The sequence below is a fragment of the Papio anubis genome, chromosome 17 (assembly GCF_008728515.1).
Source record: "Papio anubis isolate 15944 chromosome 17, Panubis1.0, whole genome shotgun sequence".
Lineage (NCBI taxonomy): Eukaryota > Metazoa > Chordata > Mammalia > Primates > Cercopithecidae > Papio > Papio anubis.
This window is the reverse complement of record NC_044992.1, coordinates 68,026,684-68,048,616: the sequence shown is the minus strand read 5'-3', so window position 1 is coordinate 68,048,616 and position 21,933 is coordinate 68,026,684. Positions and strand designations below refer to the sequence as shown.

Below are 21,933 nucleotides of genomic sequence, written 5' to 3'. Positions count from 1 at the left end.
TCGGAGTGGGCATGTAGACCTGGGATTGCTTAGTGCCTGTGACTAGAAAAGACAGAATCCTGTAGAGTTACTGGGAATTGCATGAGATCCCCTTTGAGAGGGCGCAGCACAGCACCTGACCAGTGGTCACTGCTGCTGGGGGAGTAGTTTAGCTCTGCCTGTTTCCCTATTGTTTAGAAGCCCATGTAGTAAACATGGGGGGGAATATTGCAAATTAGCTTGTCTGCCTCATAAGGCCAACTTTTTTTTTTTTTTTTTGAGATGGAGTCTCGCTCTGTCGCCCAGGCTGGAGTGCAGTGGCGCCATCTCGGCTCACTGCAAGCTCCGCCTCCTGGGTTTACGCCATTCTCCTGCTCAGCCTCCTGAGTAGCTGGGACTACAGGCGCCCGCCACCTCACCCGGCTAGTTTTTTGTATTTTTTAGTAGAGACGGGGTTTCACCGGGTTAGCCAGGATGGTCTCGATCTCCTGACCTCGTGATCCGCCCGTCTCGGCCTCCCAAAGTGCTGGGATTACAGGCTTGAGCCACCACGCCCGGATAAGGCCGACTTTAAAACTAAATCTTAATCTTTGTGTGTGTGTATCTATCTATATACTTGAATAGATAATATATGCAAATATCACAACATTCAAAAGTTTAAACAAATATATAGTGAAATGTTTGTCTCCCGCCTACCATTTCCACTCCCCAGGGATAGCCACTGTGAACAAATTCTATGTGTGTGAGTATACCTTTTTTGTATTTTAGCTTTTTACATGAATAGTAACTTTCTGTACAGCTGCTCTGTATTTGGCAGGTCAGAGCTTTGGATTCACACAAACCTGGATCTGGATCCTGACCTTCCTGTTTGCTTCGTGGTGGCTCACAGCTGGCTTGGTGCATCTCATTCCTCAGTGCCTCGCCAGGCACGTCACCTCCCCTTTCCTCTCCTCAGTGTTGTCCTTTGTGCCAGGCTGTTGGGCTAAATCCAGCCTAGTGTGCCACTGCAGGGAGAGCCCAGCTCTGCTGTTTGGGAGATAGGGTAGGAATGAATCCATGATCTCTGGGTGGGCGCGCCCAAGCCCCTCTATTAGGGCAGGGTTTTCTCAGTAGCCAGAGGTACCACCGATGGGGGTAGAAGGAGTATAACAGAGGTATTTGACTCAAAAGACCTCTGTGAAGGCAGAGACAAAGTTTTTTGTTTTTTAAAGCTTAAGTGAAAAAGCATTTCCAGAACATCCCAGGTGCCTTTCGACTTCACTCCTGACCTGTGCCCTGTCAGAATTGCTTAGTTTGTGTTAGTAGTGTGGGACCGCCCTGAGCTCCTTGCAGAAGCCAAGGCAAGACTCTAAAAGGACCCTCCACAACCCAAAAGCAAACCATGGCCATACAAGGTGGGTTCTGGTGCCTTTCCCCAGGACAAGGAGTCACCCTAATTCATGCTTCAGATCCCTGTTTATGTGATTCCTGTGAGACATGTCTCAGGTAACACAGTTCATGGCAGGACTATTGGTGTGTCCTTTACAGTTTCCAGGAAGATAAATGTGCCCTATGATTTCCAGGGTAGGACTGTGTTTCCTACACATTGAGGTTTCCTTCCTCTCCGTTTCTCCCATAGACACTTGCCCCTAACACTTTCCTCTTCTGTGCTGGGAATATCAGAATAGGAAGGAGTTTTCAGCCACAGTGTGCTCATTGCAGGTGGGCTGCTCATCTGAGCCTCTGAGATAGGACTTGTGTGCTGGGTTTCCATGTATGTTTAGGTCTACAGTGGTAGTGGTAGGACTGGAGGGGATCCTCGGCGTGATTTTGCTGGAGCCCCCCCCTTTTTTTTTTTTTTTTTTTGAGACGGAGTCTCGCTCTGTTGCCCGGGCTGGGGTACAGTGGTGCAATCTCGGCTCACTGCAAGCTCCGCCTCCCGGGTTCACGGCATTCTCCTGCCTCAGCCTCCTGAGTAGCTGGGACTACAGGCGCCCGCCACCACGCCTAGCTAATTTTTCGTGTTTGTAGTGGAGACAGAGTTTCACAGTGTTAGCTAGGATGGTCTCAATCTCCTGACCTTGTGATCCGCCTGCCTCAGCCTCCCAAAGTGCTGGGATTACAGGCATAAGCCACCGTGCCTAGCCTGGAGCCCCTTATTTTATTGTCGGGCCCAGAGAGGCTAAGTGGTTAAGATTGATGGAAGCCACAGACAAAGAAAACAGACTTCTTTCTTAGGAAAGAAAAGTCCATAGGAGGACACTCATCTAATTTTTAAGAGTAGATGATGTTAGGAGGGCTGGTTTTTGTTTTCTGATGAGTATAGTTTGAGACAAGTTCTGGTATTTGACTTGAAAAATAGAATTGATAACACAGAGGATTTACAGGAAACACTGTAGCTGGGCCTGTAGGTGCTCACCGCCACGCCTGGCTAATTTTCATTTCTTTTTAAGTTTTTTGTAGAGTCACCATCTCACTATGTTGCCCAGGCTGATCTCAAACTCCTGTCCTCAAGCTATCCTCCTACCTTGGCCTGCCAAAGCGCTGGGATTACAGGCTGGAATGTAGTGGTGCGATACTCGGCCTCCTGGGTTCAAACAATCGAGACCCCATCTCTTGGGGAAAAAAAAGATTTATTGAGACAATTCACATACCATACAATTCGCCTTTTTAAAGTGTGCAGTTCGAGTGGTTTTTAGTATACTCAAACAGTTGTGCAGTCATCACCGCTGTCTAATTTTAGAGCATTTTCATCACCCTAAAAAGAAACCTCATACCCATTAGTAGTCACACCATATTCCCCTGCACCCCCCCAACTCCTGGAAGCCATGTTCTGTCCCTGTGGGTTTGGCTGTTTTGGACATTTCATATAAATGGAAGCATACTAGATGTGGCCTTCGTGACTGATTTCTTTTATTTAACATGATGTTGTCAAGGTTCATCCGTGTTGTAGCATGTATCAGTACTTCATTTGCTTTTATTGTTGAATAATATTCTTTCATATGGATGGGTCACATTTTGTATATCCATTCATCAGTTGATGGACATTTGTTGTGTCATTTTCACTTTTTGGCTATTCCGAATAATGCTGCTATGAGCATTCAAGTCCACATTTTTGTGTGAACATATATTTTCAATTCCCTTGGGTATTATACCCAGGAGAGAACTTGTTGAGTCGTATGGTAGGTAAATCCATGTTTAGCATTTTGAGCAACTGCCAAATGGCTTTCTGAAGTGACTGCGCTGTTTTACATACCCACCAGCAATGTTGGTGGGTTCCAGTTTCTTCACATCCTCACCAACGCTTGTGATTGTCACTTTGTTTGTAGCCATCCAATGGGCATGCATGGGTATTGCATTGTGATTTGGCGTGCATTCCTAGTGATGAGTGATGCTGAACATCTTTTTCATGTGCTTATTGGCCATGTGTGTATCTTTGGATAAATGTTTATTCAAATAAGTCCTGTGCTTATTTTTGAACTGAGTTTTCTGTTGATCTGCTTATTACACCCTGCATTTGGATCTTCCCTCTCTCCCATGGAGTCTGGCAGGTGGGCCACCTCTTGTGGCAGGTGCCTGTCAGTGTCATTGGGATCTGTGCTAGCCATCTTGCCTTATGTTGGGATTTAACCCCCTTTCGTATTTAAGTATGCTTAAGACCCTTAGAAACTGAAAGGGCTTTAAGTCCTAAGTCTTTCCAGGAACAGAGTTGTAATTGTTTTAAATCTGGGGCTCCGCAAGCATCCTAGGATGAGAAAGGGGTTGCTAAATAGGTTTTCTTGGACAGTGGGCAAGCTTTCAAATATTTACCAGTGACATGTACTGTGGCATGCTGGGTATAAGTCTTTCTAAGGTGGAGACCATACAATCTTTTTCTTTTGAGTCTCTCTCATAGTACAATTATAGTACTTCTTATGCAGTGGGATGATGAAATATTCATTGATTGACAGGAACATACTTTGATAACTGAGTCCTTTCTGTAGCAGTTTGACGGGTCTAAGACATGGTTGTGCCGAAATGTGTGTGAGAGTGTCTGGTGTGTGTGCCTGGCGATAGGGGGCCCTGAGTTTCCAAAGCCTCTTGGCTGCTGCCGCCTCACAGATTCTCCGTGCTGTGTGGCTGTCTGCTGAGGGGCACATGTGCTGCTATTTATGTTTGGTGACTTTCTCAGTGATTGTTTTTAGTTTAGCCTTTTAAGAATCTGATCTAATTTTGTGGGTGTGTAAAGTGTTGATTTATCCATGCCTGCTGCATGACACTGACGGTGAGTGTCTCCCACCCTCAGCCTGGATCAGTTCTGACTGTCATGGTTGGATCACAGTAGTCCATGGGACTTAAAATTTTTTTAACATCTGAAACAAAAAGCCATTTGTAGGAGCAGATGTGTGGCCCTTTCAGGTGCCTGGAGGAGTTTCTAATGGAGCTATTCTTTTTAAAAATTTGTTCTTCTTAATTTTACTTTTTCATAGAGATGGAGTCTTGGCCTTGTTGCCCAGGCTGTTCTCAAACTCCTGGTTTCAAGCAGTCCTCCCACCTAGGCTTCCCAACTCCTGAGATTACAGGTGTCAGCCACAGTATCTGGCCCTAATAGTTATTCTTTCTTTTCCCTACCCACCATTTCACATCTCAGAATAGCAACACGAGGAGAGTCCATCAAAATGAATTGGTGAGTAGGTGAATGTCTGAACTAAGGGTAGCTAATTTTTGAATTTGTGATTTCCTGTTTTTTGTTGACTTTTTTTTTTCTTTTTTTTTTTTTGAGACAGAGTGCCCTGTCGCCCAGGCTGGAGTGCAGTGGGTGAATCTCAGCTCACTGCAACCTCCGCCTCCCGGATTCAAACAATTCTCCTGCCTCAGCCTCCTTAGTAGCTGGGATTACAGGCACGCGCCACCATGCCCAGCTAATTTTTTTTTTTTTGTATTTTTAGTAGAGGCGGGATTTCACCATGTTGGCCAGGCTGGTCTTGAACTCCTGACCACAAGTGATCCACCCGCCTCAGCCTCCCTAAGTGCTGGGATTATCGGCGTGAGCCACCGTGCCCAGCTTTTGTTGACTTACTACTTTTCCTTCATCTTCAGATCTAGTTGTATATAAGTACTTTGCGAAATAAAGATTAAAAACCTCTGGTTGTCTCTTTTCTGCCTGGAACCATGGAGGGTGTTGAAGAGAAGAAGAAGGTTCCTGTTGTGCCAGAAACCCTTAAGAAAAAGTGAAGGAATTTCACAGAGCTAAAGATCAAGCGCCTGAGAAAGAAGTTTGCCCAAAAGATGCTTCAAAAGGCAAGGAGGAAACTTCTGCATGAAAAAGCGAAGCGCTATCACAAGGAATCTAGGCAGATGTACAGAACCGAAATTTGAAAGGCTAGGATGACAAGAAAAGCTAGCAGCTTCTTTGTGCCTGCAGAACGCGAATTGGCATTTGTCATCAGGGTCAGGGGTATCAGTGGTGTGAGCCCAAAGGGCCAAAAGGTGTTGCAGCTTCTTTGCCTTTGTCAGATCTTTAATGGAACCTTTGTGAAGCTCAGCAAGCCTTCAGTTAACATGCTGAGGATTGTAGAACCATGTATTGCAAGGAGGAACCCAAACCTGAAATCAGTAAACGAACCAATCTACAAGTATGGCTGTGGCAAAATTAATAAGAAGTGAATTGCTTTGACAGATAACATTTTGATTGTTCAGTCTCGTGGTAAATATGGCATCATCTGCATGGAGGATCTGATTCATGAGCTCTATACTGTTGGAAAACGTTTCAAAGAAGCAGACAACTTTCTATGGCCCTTCAAGTTATCCTCTCCACAAGGTGGAATGAAGAAAAAGACCACCCATTTTATAGAAGGTGGAGCTGCTGCCAACAGGGAGGACCAGATCCACAGGCTTCTTAGAAGAATGAACTGCGGTGTCTACCATGATTATTTTTCCAATCTGGTCAGTTAATAAATAATACCTGATCTCAAATTGGGAAAAAAAAAAAAAATCTCCGGTTAGCATTCTTTAGGTAAACACGGTAGGTTGAACATACTCATTTAAATCTACTTTCCCTAGAAACTCTGCTAAAATAAGAGCAAAATAATTGTTTTTAAATGTATAAACCCATAAGGACACAGAATGGGAGAGAAAACAATAACAAACAAAAGATCTTCAATTTCTAGAAGGTGGAAGATGAACAGAAGACTGAGCAGAGCAGAAGCTGAAATGTTGGTACCTGTGGAAAAACACCAAGGAAAAGCGCTTTAGAAAGCACCAGGAATTAGAGGCACCTGGTGACACTCAACGTGGGAATAGGGTTTCGGCCAAAAATCAGAGGGATTATGATTAGTTGACAGTCTCTATAGGGAGGAATTAAACTTCCCCAGTCATCTCTTTTAATTCTGCAAACGAGAAAATACTCAATCGCCTTTGCTGGCGAATGAGAGAGTAGACGCTTATGCGCCAGATTGAGGTGCCTTGGGCAGAGCAAGGGGCAGGGTATTGCTGGACTGAAAGAGGGATTCATGAACGTCTGCACACTAAAAGAGCAAATCCCAGCCATGCTCCTGCCTGCTCCTGGAGTGCTGAGGCCATGCATGAGGCATGGCATTGGATTCCAGTCTGGAAAAAATGAGCATGTCAGAAACAAGACCTGCCATTGCCAGCATTACCAGCATGTAGTGGCTTCATAGCAGTGGCCAGCTTTCTACTCCATCTAATGTGGTCCTCACCTGTCCAGAGCCTTGCTCATGTTCGCAAGTTTTCCATCATCATCTTATTGCCTCAACTTTTAAAACTTTTTATTTTTTATGTTTATTTTTTTGAGACAGAGTCTCACTCTGTCACCCAGGCTGGAATGCAGTGGCATAATCTTGGCTCACTGCAACCTCTGCCTCCCAGGCTGAAGCACTCCTCCCACCTCAGCCTCCCAAGTAGCTGGGATTACAGCCATGTGCCACCACTCCCAGCTAATTAGTGTATTTTTTGTCGAGATGAGGTTTTGCCATGTTGCCTAGGCAGGTTTCAAACTCCTGAGCTCAAGTGATCTGCCCTCCTCAGCCTCACAAAGTGCTGGGATTACAGGCATGAGCCACCATGCCCAGCCTAACTTTTTATTTTGAAATAATTCTAGATTCATAGGAAGTTGCAAACATAGTAGAGGGCTAGCTGAACACAGTGGCTCATGCCTGTAATCCCAGCACTTTGGAAGGCCAAGGCAGGCAGATCACGAGGTCAGGAGTTCGAGACCAGCCTGGCCAACATGGTTAAACCCCGTCTGTACTAAAAATACAAAAATTAGCCAGGCATGGTGGCATGTGCCTGTAATCCCAGCTACGCGGGAGGCTGAGGCAGGATAATTGCTTGAACCCAGGAGGCAGAAGTTGCAGTGAGCCAAGATCATGACACTGCACTCCAGCCTGGGTGACAGAGCAAGACTCCATCTCAAAAAAAAATAGTAGAGGGATCCCCTCTACCCTTCATGCAGTTTCCCTTGATGGTCACGTCTTATATAATCATAGACAGTATCAAAACCAGGAAATTGACATGGGTACACAATACGTGCATACAGTTCCACACCCTTTATCACACGTGTGGATGCATGTAACCACGTGAAACAGCAATCAGGATCCACAACTCTTCCATCACCACAGAGATCTCTTATTGCCTCACTTTTAAGTAGGAATGGATGCCAAGAACCACTGGATATAGTCAGAAAGCTTCCAACATGAAAGGTAGAGGCCAGAGAAAGCAAAGAGAAAAATTATCTCCGAGGAATCAGAGCTGATTCAGGCAGGAGAAAGCCTTAAAGCACATGGCGAATATACTCAGAAAGAAGAGCCAATATTTTATCCATGAAATAAAAAGTTACTATAAAAATCAGAACAGGAAAGAGGTCTTGGAAATTAAAACCATTACTTTTTTCTTTGCAGTTGACGAAGGCTCCCAGGAAACAGATTAAAAACGTCTGACATCTAGTCTATAAAGAGAGAAAGGGAAAAGTAAAGACCATAATGTATCAGAGAAACAAGAATTGTTTCAGAATGGACAGTCATAAGTTTCAAAAATGGCAAATGGAAAATGTCCTGTGGCACACTCTGTGATTCCAGAGCACTGGGCATAAAGCTTCCGAAGAGCAAAAGCAGGTCATGTACAAAAGATTGGGAGTGAAGATGGATCGGAATTTTCAACCTCATTGGAAGCCAGAAGACAATGGAGTGGATTTCCTGTTTCAGTGACATGGTAGATCGAGCTAAAGTAGAATTGCTCCCATTACAATCACTTAAAATGCTATATAAGCTATAACGAGAATAAGAAAGAAAAATAGAACCAAAAGCAAAGCAGGAGTATAAAGCCAGAGCAGAGTAGGCAGCTCTGGGGAGGGGCAGGGTGGGTTCACTGGACCCCAAAATCGATCCTAACCGTAATAGAGGTTTGGATTTGCATGAACATGTAAAGCATGGAATTGAAACAGGAATCTCCTCAAAGCCATTCCCAGGTAAAAGGGATGCAAGAAAATTGCCCCCATGGGATCAGAGAAATGTTAAGGAAGCTGATCATTGCCCCACACACCGGATGGTGTTGGAGGAAGTCTTCTGTGAGCAGTGGAAAACATCCAAGTTCAAAGGAGTCTGTGTTTATAGCACCCACATGTTGCAGGAATGTCCGAGCTGGCACCAGAACAGCCAGCAGACCAGCAATACCCCTGAAGCTCCTTGCTTGCAGAGCAAAGGCAGAACTTTTCTAGAGTGACCTTTGCACAGTACAGGCCTCTTGGAATCCTAGGATGCCCACAGATGATGAGCTTGTTCTAGGAAATTACCAAGCATGTAGAAATTAGAACATGAATCAGCGATCACAACAAACACAAGATTCTTCAACGTGGGAATTCAAATAATAGAAGAGATTATAATAGAATGTCTAAAGTGATTGAAGGGCTAAAAGAAGGAATAGATGTCAAGGGAAAGAATAAGACAGAATACATTTTAAAAGGCATTATTTTTTAAAGAATCAAATAAAGCCTCTAGAATGAAAACATTGAGTTAAAAACCTAATGGAAATGTTAAACACGAGATAGCATAAATTTTCAAGAGAGAATTATAGGAACTGGAAAATAGATCTGGAGAAGTTAGTTAGAATTCTGCACAGAGATAAAAGAGATGTTTGTGAGGAAGAGATGTTACAAACATGGAGGGTGGTGTGAGAGGGCCCAGCGGGAAAAATAGCATCCTAAAGGCAGCTTGAGAAGAAAGGCCGGTTACCCCGCAGGTTCAACAGTGGAACTCAGCAAATGCTAAGTAGCAGCAGTAGAGGCCATAAGGAAAGAAAATCTTCAGTGTGCTAAAGAAAATCAGTTGGTGGCTTACTTTTCAGCAACCAGCTTAAATTATCATTCAATAGTGAGACAAATAAGGGCATTTTCACAGGAGGAAAAAAAAAAACTGTATTTACTAAGAGACCTTCGCTGTACTTCAGGAAGAAGGAAGTAAGAAAGGAGGGATGCGGACAGTAATGGTATCCAGAGGCGTTGGGAAGTGCAGGTAAATCTGAATAAGCATTTGCTTATGAAAGTGATCGTCACTAATTTGGAGAGGATTAAAAACCAAAAAATTGAAATCAATGAGGGGGTGATTTGAATGAACACACTCTTAAGTTCTTTGAACCGTTTGGGAAGTGTAGGAGGGATATTGATTGACTTCAAACTTTCTGAGTCAAGTAGACATGTTCCAATTTTAAGGGTAACCACTAAAAGAATAGAAATAGGGTTTAAAACTTTCAAACTCACAGAGGGGAAAAATATGGAATTTTAGAACTAGGTCATTTGTCTAGAAGAAAGAGAGCAAAGAAAAATTATGGTAGCCAGAAAGCCCTAAAAGTAATAGAAATAAATCCACATGGATCACAATGAACATAAACAGATTATATGTGCCAGTTAAGACAGGTTCTCAGACTGGAAGACAGCAGAGCAAATCCTACAACATTCTGAGAGAATTCCATATCCAGCCCAACTGCGTCAAGTAGAATAGAAAAAAGTTCTTTTGGCTGGGCATGGTGGTTCACGCCTGTAATCCCAGCACTTTGGGAAGCCAGGACAGGAGGATTGCTTGAGCCCCGTTCGAGACCAGCCTGGGAAACATGGCAAAACCCTGTCTCTACAAAAAAATACAAAAATTAGCCGAGCGTGGTGGTGTGCGTCTGTAGTCCCAGCTCCTCAGGAGGCTGAGGTAAGAGGATCACTTGAGCCCAGGAGGTTGAGGCTGCAGTAAGCCATGATCACACCACTGCACCCCAGCCTGGGTGACAGAGTAAGACCCTGTCTCAAACAAAAAAAAAAAAAAAAAGTTCCTTTTAGGCATGTAAGGGCTGGAAAATAAGTGCCTCCCATGAACTTCTTGTGGGGAAAGGATAGAAGGAGTGGTTCTTCACCAAAACCAGGGAATTTTCCCAGGATCCAGGAAACGGGATCCAAAACAGGTGAGCAGCAGAGGAAAGTCTGAGTTAGAGAGACAGGGTGGAATTCTGCAGGAGGGAGAGAGATTCGACAAGAAAAAGAGACAAAGCCCAAAGACACCTGATCGGTAATTTGTAGGTAATTTGAAGATGTTTAGAAAAGTTATGGATAGGTATTTGACAAAAGTATCGATATGTACATAGTTGTGTGAGGACAATTAATGCAGTGGAACTTTTGGAAGGATGGAGTACAGGAAAAAGGCGTCAGAGGGGAGGGTAAGAGTTAGGTCATCAGGCTGGGCGTGGTGACTCACGCCTGTAATCCCAGCACTTTGGGAGGCCGAGGCGGGCAGATCACAAGATCAGGAGATCGAGACCGTCCTGGCTAACATGGTGAAACCCTGTCTCTACTAAAAATACAAAAAAAAATTTGCCGGGCGCGGTGGCTCAAGCCTGTAATCCCAGCACTTTGGGAGGCCTAGACGGGCAGATCACAAGGTCAGGAGATCGAGACCATCTGGCTAACACGGTGAAACCCCATCTCTACTAAAAAAATACAAAAAGAAAAAAAACCTAGTCCAGCGAGGTGGCGGGTGTCTGTAGTCCCAACTATTCGGGAGGCTGAGGCAGGAGAATGGCGTAAACCCGGAAGGCGGAACTTGCAGTGAGCCGAGATCCGGCCGCTGCACTCCAGCCTGGGCGACAGAGCGAGACTCCGTCTCAAAAAAGAAAAAAAAATTAGCCAGGCGTGGTGGCGGGCGCCTGTAGTCCCAGCTACTCAGGAGGTTGAGGCAGGAGAATGGCGTGAACCTGGGAGGCAGAGCTTGCAGTGAGCCGAGATCGCGCCACTGCACTCCAGCCTGGGCAACAGAGCGAGACTCTGTCTAAAAAACAAACAAAACAAAGAGGTCATCAGGTACCAAAACAGGACATCAGTAGATAATGTCTATAATAAGTTAGGAATTAGAGGTGCAAGCCTGTTGTTTATATGTATGGAGGTAAATACTCAAACAGCCAAGAAATTAGAAAGTATTTGCTTCAAAAGAGCACAGTTGAGAGAGTAAGATGGGGACTGCCTTTTTTTGTTAAGCCTTTTAGTACTGTGTTTTTTTTTAAACTTAGGCCTGCGTTACTTTGATACAATTAAGCTAAACTAAGCTAAACTATTATTTTAAAGAATACAATATGAGCCAAGTAGGTCCTTTAAAATTTTTTAGTGACCACATTTTTTTCTTTTACTTTTTTTTTTTTCTGTGAAAAGGACCTTGAGAAGTGGCCACATTTTAAAAACATTGAAAGAAACAGGTGAAATTAATTTTGGAGGTGGCGGTGGAAGGGGTCTTGCTCTGTTGCCCGGGCTGGAGTGCAGTGGCTCGATCATAACTCATTGTAATCTCAAACTCCTGCTCCTGGCTTAAGGGATCCTGCTGCCATTTTTTTTTTTTTTTTAATGTAGAGATGGGGTCTTACTATGTTGCCCAGGCTGATCTTGAACTCCTGGCCTCAGGCAGTCCTCCCACTTGGCCTCCCCAAGTACTGGAATTACAGACATAAACCACCTCACTCAGCCAGAAATTAATTTTAATGTTTTATTTAACCCCGTATGTATCCAGGATATAATTTCAGAATGTAATGAATATAAAAAATATTAGTGGGCTAGGCGCGGTGGCTCACGCCTATAATCCCAGCACTTTGGGAGGCCGAAGTGGGCGGATCATGTGAGGTCAGGAGTTCGAGACCAGTCTGGCCAACATGGTTAAACCCTATCTCTACTAAAAATACAAAAAATTAGCAGGGTGTGGTGGCTCACACCTGTAATCCCAACTACTTGGGAGGCTGAGGCAGGAGAATCGCTTGAACTCGGGAGGTGGAGGTTGCAGTGAGCTGAGATCATGCCACTGCAGGCAGGAGCCTGGGCAACAGAGCAAGTCTACTCTCATGAATGAATGAATGAATGAATGAATGAGTGAGTGAATGAATGAATGAATTTCTCTTAAACTGTAGTTCTACCTAGATTCCTGGAATTCAGTCCTCAGTTTTAAATCAACAGAGAGCCATGCAGTTGTGTGGGTTTTATAAGGGTGCTAAGGTTGTTTTGTGTTTTAAAGTTATTGGCAGTCAATCCACACCCCCCTCCATTTTTTGTTGCCTTGTTTTTTTATATAACTCTCTGAGGATCCTGAAAGTCCCGGTCCATTTGGTGGATTTACACACACACACACACACACATCCCCCCAAGTAATCCCCCGCATTGTTCCTTTTCAACTCCTCCAACTTTTCACCCCTTCTAAAAAAGATCCAGTTTCACAAAAGCCACCACTGAGACTGTAGGTCCAGTGTTTGAGCCAGGAATGAAGGAAGTGTCTTGAGCTGACCACAAGCATGGAAGGGTGGGTGCCTCCCCATCCTCTGCCTCCTGATTGATCTCATTCCTCCCACTCCAAGATCCTGGCAAGGGCACAGGCCTGTGGCCCTGAGCACATCACTGTATGCAATGCCATATCCAGTGCTATGGACACCCATCAGAACTGTCACATCAGACCGACAGACTGCCATTGGTGGGGTTTGGGAGCTGATCTGTTGGGCCAGAATGTTGACCAAAGGTGGTGTGCAAATACTTGTGAGCCTCCCATGCACATGTACTCTGCCAGCCACGAGAGACTAAGAGGTATGATACAACCCTGTCCCTGAGCAGCCTGTAGTCTAGGGGAGAGGGCAGTCGTGCATGAAAAGTGGCTATCAGCAGGACATCTGGTTCTGGTAGCGTGTGGCACAGTTGGGAGTAGTAGCAGAGGTGCTGCCTGCCATCAAAGTGATGGTGATTGTGTGTTGTACACTGGGCTTACCAACTGAAGGATTTCCAGCTGCCATTTAGAAAATCCAACCTGCAGGTCAGGCACGGTGGCTCACGCCTATAATCCCAGCACTTTGGGAGACCAAGGCGGGTGGATCACCTCAAGTCAAGAGTTCGAAACCATCTTGATCAACATGGTGAAACCCCATCTCTACTAAAAATACAAAAATTATCTGGGCATAGTGATGCATGCCTGTAATCCCGGCTACTTGGGAGGCTGAGACAGGAGAATCGCTTGAACCTAGGAGACAGAGGTTGCAGTGAGCCTAGATCGTGCCATTGCACTCCAGCCTGGGCAACAAGAGTGAAATTCTGTCTCAAAAATAAAAGGCCAGGTGTGGTGGCTCATGCCTATAATCCCAGCACTTTGGGAGGCCGAGGCGGACAGATCACAAGGTCAGGAGATCGAGACCATCCTGGCTAACATGGCGAAACCCCGTTTCTACTAAAAATACAAAAAATATTAGCCGGGCGTGGTGGCAGGTGCCTATAGTCTCAGCTACTTGGGAGGCTGAGGCAGGAGAATGGCGTGAACCCAGGAGGTGAAGCTTGCAGTGAGTGGAGATCATGGCACTGCACTCCAGCCTGGGTGACAGAGCGAGACTCCATCTCAAAAAAAAAAAAAAGAGAACCCAACCTGCTGGAAGTAGCTGAGAGCCTCCTAGTGTGAAGAGAGGTCTCCTCTCCTGTGTTCTGGTTCCTTTGCGGACATTGTGCCGTAGACCACCTCTATCAGTTATGTCCCCAGCCTGAATCTTCAGACTCTCCCTTGGCAGCTTCCCGCCTGACCCTATTATTGTTTATTTATTTATTTAGAGACAGAGTCTCCCTCTGTCGCCCGGGCTGAAGTGCAGTGGCGCAATCTTGGCTCACTGCAAGCTCCGCCTCCCAGGTTTAAGCGATTCTCCTGCCTCGGCCTCCCTGGTAGCTGGGACTATAGGTAGGTGCCACCACGCCTGGCTAATTTTTTGTATTTTTAGTAGAGACGGGGTTTCACCATGTTAGCCAGGATGGTCTCGATCTCCTGACCTCATGATCCCCTCACCTCGGCCTCCCAAAGTGCTGGGATTGCAGGCGTGAGCCACCGCGCCTGGCCCCCATTTTTATTTTTACTGTATTTATTTTTTAGAGATAGAGTCTTACTCTGTCACCCAACTGGAGTGCATTGGCATGATCAGGGCTCACTGCAGCATTGAATTCCTGGGCTTAAGCAATCCTCCCACCTCAGCCTCTTGTGAGTAGCTGGGGCTCCAGGTGCGCACCACCACGCCCAGCTTGACCCTATTTTTAATGTCTTGAAGAGAGACCCTTCCTCAGCCCACATCCATCTCTCACCTACCTCTTCCTCCTTTTCCTGCTCTTCAGCCATAGTTCCTGAATGAGCTCCACCTTGTGATTCCTATTTCCTGCATTGCCAAGATGTTCTCCAGGCCCCGCCACTGGGGCTTCTGCCCACGCCACCAATTGGGACCACTGAGCCCAGATTAGCAGGGACACATCCCCGTAGCACTGGATCTCTCAGCAGCATCAGGCATTGCTGACCACTCCTTTCTTGACACTTGTTCTGAATTCCCATGACCTTTCCTTCAGCTCTCTCTAGTGACTCCTCGGAGCCACCCTTCTGTGTTCCAGGCACTTGCTGGGGTGCAGTGGTGCGTAGTGCCTGCCCTTGTGGGGTTTACATTTTAACCCCCATGGGGCACACAGACAGTGGCAGTGGTATGCAGGGACTCCAGATGTGGGAACAGTAAGTGCTGTGAAGAAAAATAAAGCAGGTAGATAGAGAATGAGGAGGAGCAATTCCAGACATGGTGGCCAGAGAAGCCCTTCTGAGGAGGTGACATCTGAGCAGAAACTTGGGTGCAGCTATCTGGGGGAACATGTGAGCCATGACTGTTCCCCATGGTGGCCACACCTCCCCCAGCCTGGTGTGTCTCGGCACCATTGAGGACGGAACCTCCGTCCTGCTCGGACCCCTGCAGGACTGTCTCGTGTTCTTGATGTTTCATTGGCATCTGGCACAGTGTCTGCCCATCCAGTGGTTATTCAGTTTGCTGAATGAGTAAGGGAACAACTGAATGAATGGTCTACAGTGTATGATGAATGGGAGGAAGAGGTCACTGGGGGCCCAGACCTTATGACAGAGCAGTTTGTATCCCTGTCAAGCCCTTGCTGGAAGAGAGATGGGACTTGAGCTCAGCCTGGGAAAAGCCAGGTTAAGGTGAGCCCCCCTTTGCCCATGCCCTCTCCCCGTGTCGTTCATTTAGGTCGTGCTTCTGCACATCATCTTCCCTTTCAGGACCACTCAGTCTGTGCATGAGTGAGTGACTGAAATAGTTGGGAGCAACTGAGGAAAAGCTGGAGAGAGAGGCCACGAGAACTAGCATTTTGGGCTTACTTAGGACATGTCCCATTACTTACCACACATAGAGGTCTCAAAAACATCACCGCAGGCCTGCCTGACCCTCCTGTGGCTTGGTTGTCCCTTAAAGGAAGGACACAGCAGAGCCTTTGAGACATCTCCATCTTCCCATTTTCCTCCACCTGGGATTTGTGGTCCTTGAACACGCTGGATGCAGATCCATTGGAGAGGGGATGGGTCCTCAGATGCAGTCTGGTGGCGTCTTGTCTTCTCCAGACTCCTGGCCAGCGACTTGTTGACTTCCTCCTGGGATCCAGGGACTGGGGGAAATAGAGCCAGCCAGGATGGGAGAAATGGGAAGCATATGACTTTTCCTCCATGAAAGAAAGCCCTTCTCTGCCAGGGGTCCCAAGGCATCAGTTACCAGTTGTAATGGATCTCAAATGATGCTAATTACTCCATCCCTGGGAAAATAGAAAATAGTCACTCAGGGCGGGGTGTGGTGGCTCATGCCTGTAATCCCAGCACTTTGGGAGGCCGAGGTGGGCGGATCACCTGAGGTCGGAAATGCAAGACCAGCCTGACCAACGTGGAGAAACCCCGTCTCTACTAAAAATACAAAATTAGTTGGGCGTGGTGGCAGATGCCTGTAATCCCAGCTACTTGGGAGGCTGAGGCAGGACAATCGCTTGAACCCAGGAGGCAGAGGCTGTGGTGAGCTGAGATTGCGCCATCGCACTCCAGCCTGGGCAACAAGAGTGAAACTCTGTCTCAAAAAAAAAAAGAAAAAAGAAAATAGTCACTCAAATCATGTTGCATGTTCTGGTGGCTTTAATGTGGGTGACTCCAGTGTTTCAGTGTCAGCCATGAGCGCTGACAGCAGGCTGTCGCTTCTTTCTGCAGTATTTCCCTACAGTTGAGTTCAGCTATAGGGAGCTCACTGTAGCTGTGAGTTTCCCATTTCCTGTCAGAGGAGCAAGGGGCCTGTTAGAGCGAAGTCTGCAGTACTGATGGACTGCACCCACTTAGCAAATGAGCGGTGCTGAGTCCTGTTCACTTTCCCATCCATGCCTTTTACCAGGAACTCAGCCCAGATACATCATGCTCTGTGTTTATATTTATTTTTGTTGGAAATCTTGGCTTAGAAGGCAGGCTACCTGAGCCTGTCCTGACCTAACTGCAGGAATGTGGGGGGGCTGAAGAAAGGGAGGACTCCTGCTGTCAAGGTTAGCATTTGGGAGTCTAGGGGGGTGAGTGACAAGGCTGTCCCTGCCGACCCACTGGGGTCAGCCTGTCTCTGCGGTTTTCTGTGGCCACAGACATGAAGAGTGTGTGGCAGGCCGATTTAGAATGCTGCCAGGACCGGCACCTAGTGGTGCAAGACCCCAGCTTGCACTTGATCCCAGGGCTCTCGTGTCTCTTCCTCCTTGGCTTCCCACGCCTTTACCAAGCTCCTGCTTCTCTGTGAAAAAGAAATGTCTGCAGCGCCCCAGCCCAGTTTGTCTCAGAAAGATGTAATTACAGAGTTGTAAGGAGTGGAGAATCAGCAATGTTTTGACATAGTCATTCCAGGGTGGGTCATGAAACCTGCCGGTGCCTCTGGGGTAGATTCTCCTGGCCTGCTTGTGGGGTTGCTCGGTGGTGTGTTTGGGTGAAGATGTGGGTGAGTCTGTAACATTTCTGGCCACTGGGATTGATCTGAAATCACAGGTATTAGGAATACAAAACGATGCAGGAAGCCAGGACCACTGTGGGAAGATAGGCCCCCCTGCTCTTCCATAGCCGCCTGCTCCCACTTCAGTGGGAACCTGGCCCCTGGGGAAAGAACTGGCCTTGGATCAGGGCTCTCATGTGTTATTTTTACTGCCTTTTCCTACCATATTTGCATTTTTAAAAATAGCACTGCTGAGTGGCTCCTTTTCAGCATGAGTCTGCCTGGGAAGGTACGGTGCATTTGCAGAGTGTGGCTATTGATTAGCAGCCAAGCCTTGGCATTTGGGAGTGTGGCGTGAAGGGGGCCGCTGCGGCGCTGGGTAGGGGTAAGGCTCTGGATCATGAGCTGCGGCAAGAGTGAGGCAGCAGCTTTCTGCTGCCCCAAGGTTATGTCATGCTTCTGTGTATTCGCAGTTGCAGGGAGGTGATAAAAGAGGGGCAGAGAGCACCAGGGTCCCGAGGGCCATGGCTAAGGAATGGGGCCAAGCGGGCATGCCTCCTTCTGCCGGCATGCTTCTTTCTCAGACTCTGAGTTTCCTTGTGGGTAGAACCACACTTTCACACCAACTTGCTCCCGTCTGGTCACAGCTCTGAGCATCGGGTTCTCAGGGCCACAGCATGGCCTTCCTGCCTGGAAGTCTTTAAGGTGGCGAAACCATGTCCCCCAGGTTCCCAAGGATGCGTGCTGGCGGGATCTGCTCTTTGCCACAGTGACAGCAGCTGGCCCGGGGCCTTGTTCTTGTCAGTGTGGAAACCGGCCCAGGCTGGGATCTGGACCACCTGAGCAGAGGTGGGTCAAGGTTGGGGCTGTATCAGTTTGAGGACCTGGTGCCTCTGTGTCTTTCCCAAGGGCTGGACCACAGGAAGGGTGTGTCAGGGAGTGCTGAAGGGTGGGCATCAGTCAACTCTCGCTTTCTTAGTTATTTTCTTTTTTTTTTTTTTTGAGACGGAGTCTCGCTCTGTCGCCCAAGCTGGAGTGCAGTGGCGCGATCCTGGCTCACTGCAAGCTCCGCCTCCTGGGTTCACGCCATTCTCCTGCCTCAGCCTCCCGAGTAGCTGGAACTACAGGCGCCCGCCACTGCGCCCGGCTCATTTTTTGTATTTTTAGTAGAGACGGGGTTTCACCATGGTCTCGATCTCCTGACCTTGTGATCCGCCCGCCTCGGCCTCCCAAAGTGCTGGGATTACAGGCGTGAGCCACCGCGCCCGGCCCTTCTTAGTTATTTTCAATCACCTTACTTTTATACCTTGATCCCTGGATTTCACTTAAAATGTGTTTTCTGTTTTTTTTCTTCATTACACCCCCATATCAGCAGTAAACTTAAAAACATTTTTTTTTAAATTAAAAACAAATATTCCTAAGTAGTCAGAGTATATTTTGTTTTAGGAGAAAGGGATTTTTTTTTTTTTTTGAAATAGGGTCTTACTCTGTCACCCAGGCCAGAGTGCAGTGGTGCGATCGTGGCTCACTGTAGCCTTGATCCTCTCACCGGAGCCCCCCAAGTAGCTGGGACAATGAGCATAAGCCATCAGGCCTAATTAAAAAAAAAAAAAATTCTGTAGAGATAGGGTCTCACTAGGTTGCCCAGTCTGGCTCTCGAACTCCTAGGCTTCAGTGATTCTCAAAGCTCAGCCTCTCAAAGTACTGGTATTACAGCGTGAGTCACCGTGGCAGTCAGAAGTTGAACTCTTTTAACTATCAGATTAACCTAGGGAACATTAATGTCTCCACCCAGAGATTCATTCAGTGGGTTTGGGTTGAAAAATCAAATCCGTGTTTTTCAAGCTGATAACTGCCTTAAAACCTGTTCCTCCTTCCAAGGGGCCTGTGGAGGCTGCTCCATTTTCCACTGCTTCATAGACTTTTGCTCTCAGCACTGCTGAATTGAATATCTAGACTTCCTCCAACTGTTAACTTCCACCGGTTGCCCTTCAGAGACCAGCACAGGGTGCAGACAGCCAAATGCTGCCTCACAGTTGCTGGTTGTAAGGCATGGCTCCTAGAAGAGGGTGTCCTATAGTCCAAGTACAGTTTGGTCTGTTACTTTCAGGAATTGTGTACCTCATTCAGGACTGTGATAAAATGAGTTTCTGCGTGAGGCCAGGAGAGCCCTCCAGGAGACTCTGGGCTCCTAGAAGAGGGAAGTTTTATGCATAATTGTATGGAAAAAATTATCAGAAGGCTGGGGTTCCAGGTCTCACATGCTGGTGTCTGTTCTATTGTCCCTTCTTCAGGGCACCCCAGGGCAGTGTGGGGCAGCTATCCTAGTCCCCAGGATGGGACTTGGGTGTAGGCCTACTCCACGCGTCCCACCTCTGTGACCTCCCCGGTGCCTTCCTCCTGAGGTGGTGAAGAGCATTGAACCTCATCTGCCCACTTCTCCACCTCCACTTCTCTCAAGGCGCAACAGCAACAAGCAGCTCATCTGAGTGCAGTGAGCCAGGACTCAAATACCAACTGAAAGAGCACCATCGTGGAGACTGGGAGGAGTTTCTGCCCACTTCTGCAGGTGCAGTGAGGCATTCGTCTCTTCACCCAGACGTCTCTTCACGGACGTCTGTTTCCTGCCCCTTGACCTGCTCAGCATTCTTTCCTCCTGCAGTCGAAGGCACTCTCTGCCAGGTGTTTTAGTGATGGCCTCTAAAGACCCAGCTCAGTTCAGCCCCCATGCACTCTCATTTGGCCTCCAACCATGTCCTCTTATCACTAGGGGTGGGTGTGTCCACACTCATAAAAAGGAGGGGGCAGAGAATGTTGATCATATTAACAAGGAGGTAGTTAATACTGTAAGATTTCCTGTTGGTTCCCTTCAGATAGCTCTCCCAGTGTATCTAAAATCCCCTCACTTTACTAATACATCTAAATCCTGATGTGCCCGTACATGAAATTTTGCATTGTGTTCTGTTCTTTGTAAATGTTATTGTCTTCTCCAGGGAAGATGTCCTCGTCTAGGGACCTGCCCTGGTGTCCCAGCCATGCGGGCCTCCTTGGGCCATGCTGCCCAGGGATGTCGTTGCCATTTGGCTGGCATGCTCTGACAGTCAGTGGGAATGCCCACATGTGAAGAGCAGAAGCCTGCCCCTGAGTCAGGGAGAGGTGCCAGGCAGGTGGAAATCAGGGCCCCAGGAGGCGTTTAGGGGACAAGCTCTGGAGCCGTAGCTGGAAGGGCCTGGAGCTCATTCACCTCAGTGTTGCCCACTGAGCTGATGAGACATCTGGTGCCCAGAGAGGTGACATGACTAGCACACACAGCTGGGGAGTGGCGACTCTGTGGCCCCTGCAGGACCTGGTCTCTGTGCCCGGAAGCTTATACTCCACATCTCTGTCCCCTGCAGCGTGTAGCCTCCACGTGACCAGCTGCAGCTTTGCCTCACTGCACCTGCAGAAGTGGGCAGAAACTCCTCCCAGTCTCCATGATGGTGCTGTTGTAGTTAGTATTTGAGTCTTGGCTCACTGTCCTGAGATGAGCTGCTTGTTGCTGTTGTGCCTTGGGAGAGATGGAGGTGGAAAGATGGGCAGTTGAGGGTCTTGGGACCTAATGATCCAGCCAAGAAGTGACATTTTGGTCAACTCCCACTCTCCAGGCCAGCTGGTGTCCCAGTGATGCCAGCATCCCGGGATGGTGTTCATTTCATCTGCCTTGAAATAGTAAGTGCAGGTGTTTGAGAAGCATGGGGAAGTGGTGTGGGCTCAGCGAGGTGGTGTCTTTTCCACGTGAGGTCTGTCATGGCTGAGAGCAGGCCCTGCCCCACTTCTTGGACACAGCCCCTTCAAGGGCTCCTCTTCTCCTGGGGAGCATAGCTACAGGGGAACACCGCTGTTTCCCCAAAACTAGAATTTTCCCAGAAGCAGCTCAGAGGTATGCAGTCCCTTTTAGCTGTTTCTCGGGGGGTGTGCATCAGAATCATTTGGGGAACTTTTTCAGATGGTTCCCAGGCAGCAGGTCTGGGGCCTGAGAGTCTGCATTTCCAGCAAGCTGAGGGAAGATGCTGGGCTGCCAGTCCAGGGCCACACTTTGTATATATATATAGAGAGAGAGTCTTACTCTGTTGCTCAAACTGTAGTGCAGTGGTGCGATCTCAGCGCACTGCAACCTCAGCCTCCTGGGTTCAAGCAATTCTCCTGCCTCAGCCTCCTGAGTAGCTGGGATTACAGGTATGCACCATCACGCCCAGCTAATTTTTGTATTTTTAGTAGAGACAGGGTTTCACCATGTTGGCCAGGCTGGTCTCTAACTCCTGACCTCAAGTGATCCACCCACCTCGCCCTCCCAAAGTGCTGGGATTACAGGCGTGAGCCACATTGCCAGGCCCAGGGCCACACTTGAATGGCAGCATGGTTCCAGTTGGTCCAGGGGTAGCAAGGGCCATGCTCAGGGACCAGACAGGTCAAATGAGGAAGGACAGGTGAGCAAAATAAAGGCTCTGGAGTCCTGGCACTTGGGTGACCTTAGGCAGGTCACTTACCTCTGCAAGCCACCCAGTCTGCTGTGGAGTGAGAGCAAGAGTGGCCCCTCCTGCGTGGGGTCACAGGGTTGGAAGAGGCGGTGCACGTGGGGTTCTTTCCTGGCGGGCTCCGTCAGGGTCAGTTGGTGTGATTAGCAGCCTGGGCCCTCATTCCGTGAGCTAA

At 47.6% G+C, this 21,933-nt stretch overlaps 1 protein-coding gene across 4 annotated transcripts in view; it reads left to right on the top strand.

Moving 5' to 3' along the window:
• UBE2O (ubiquitin conjugating enzyme E2 O) overlaps positions 1–21,933 on the top strand; it is a 66,815-nt gene that overhangs the window by 17,733 nt on the left and 27,149 nt on the right. The window contains exon 2 of one of the 4 annotated variants that reach the window (XM_021928017.2): positions 19,539–19,813. The exons of the other annotated variants lie outside the window; for them this stretch is intronic. The gene's annotated coding sequence lies outside the window, so the exon portion shown is untranslated. The remainder of the gene's footprint in view (positions 1–19,538; positions 19,814–21,933) is intronic. 4 annotated transcript variants of the gene reach the window in all.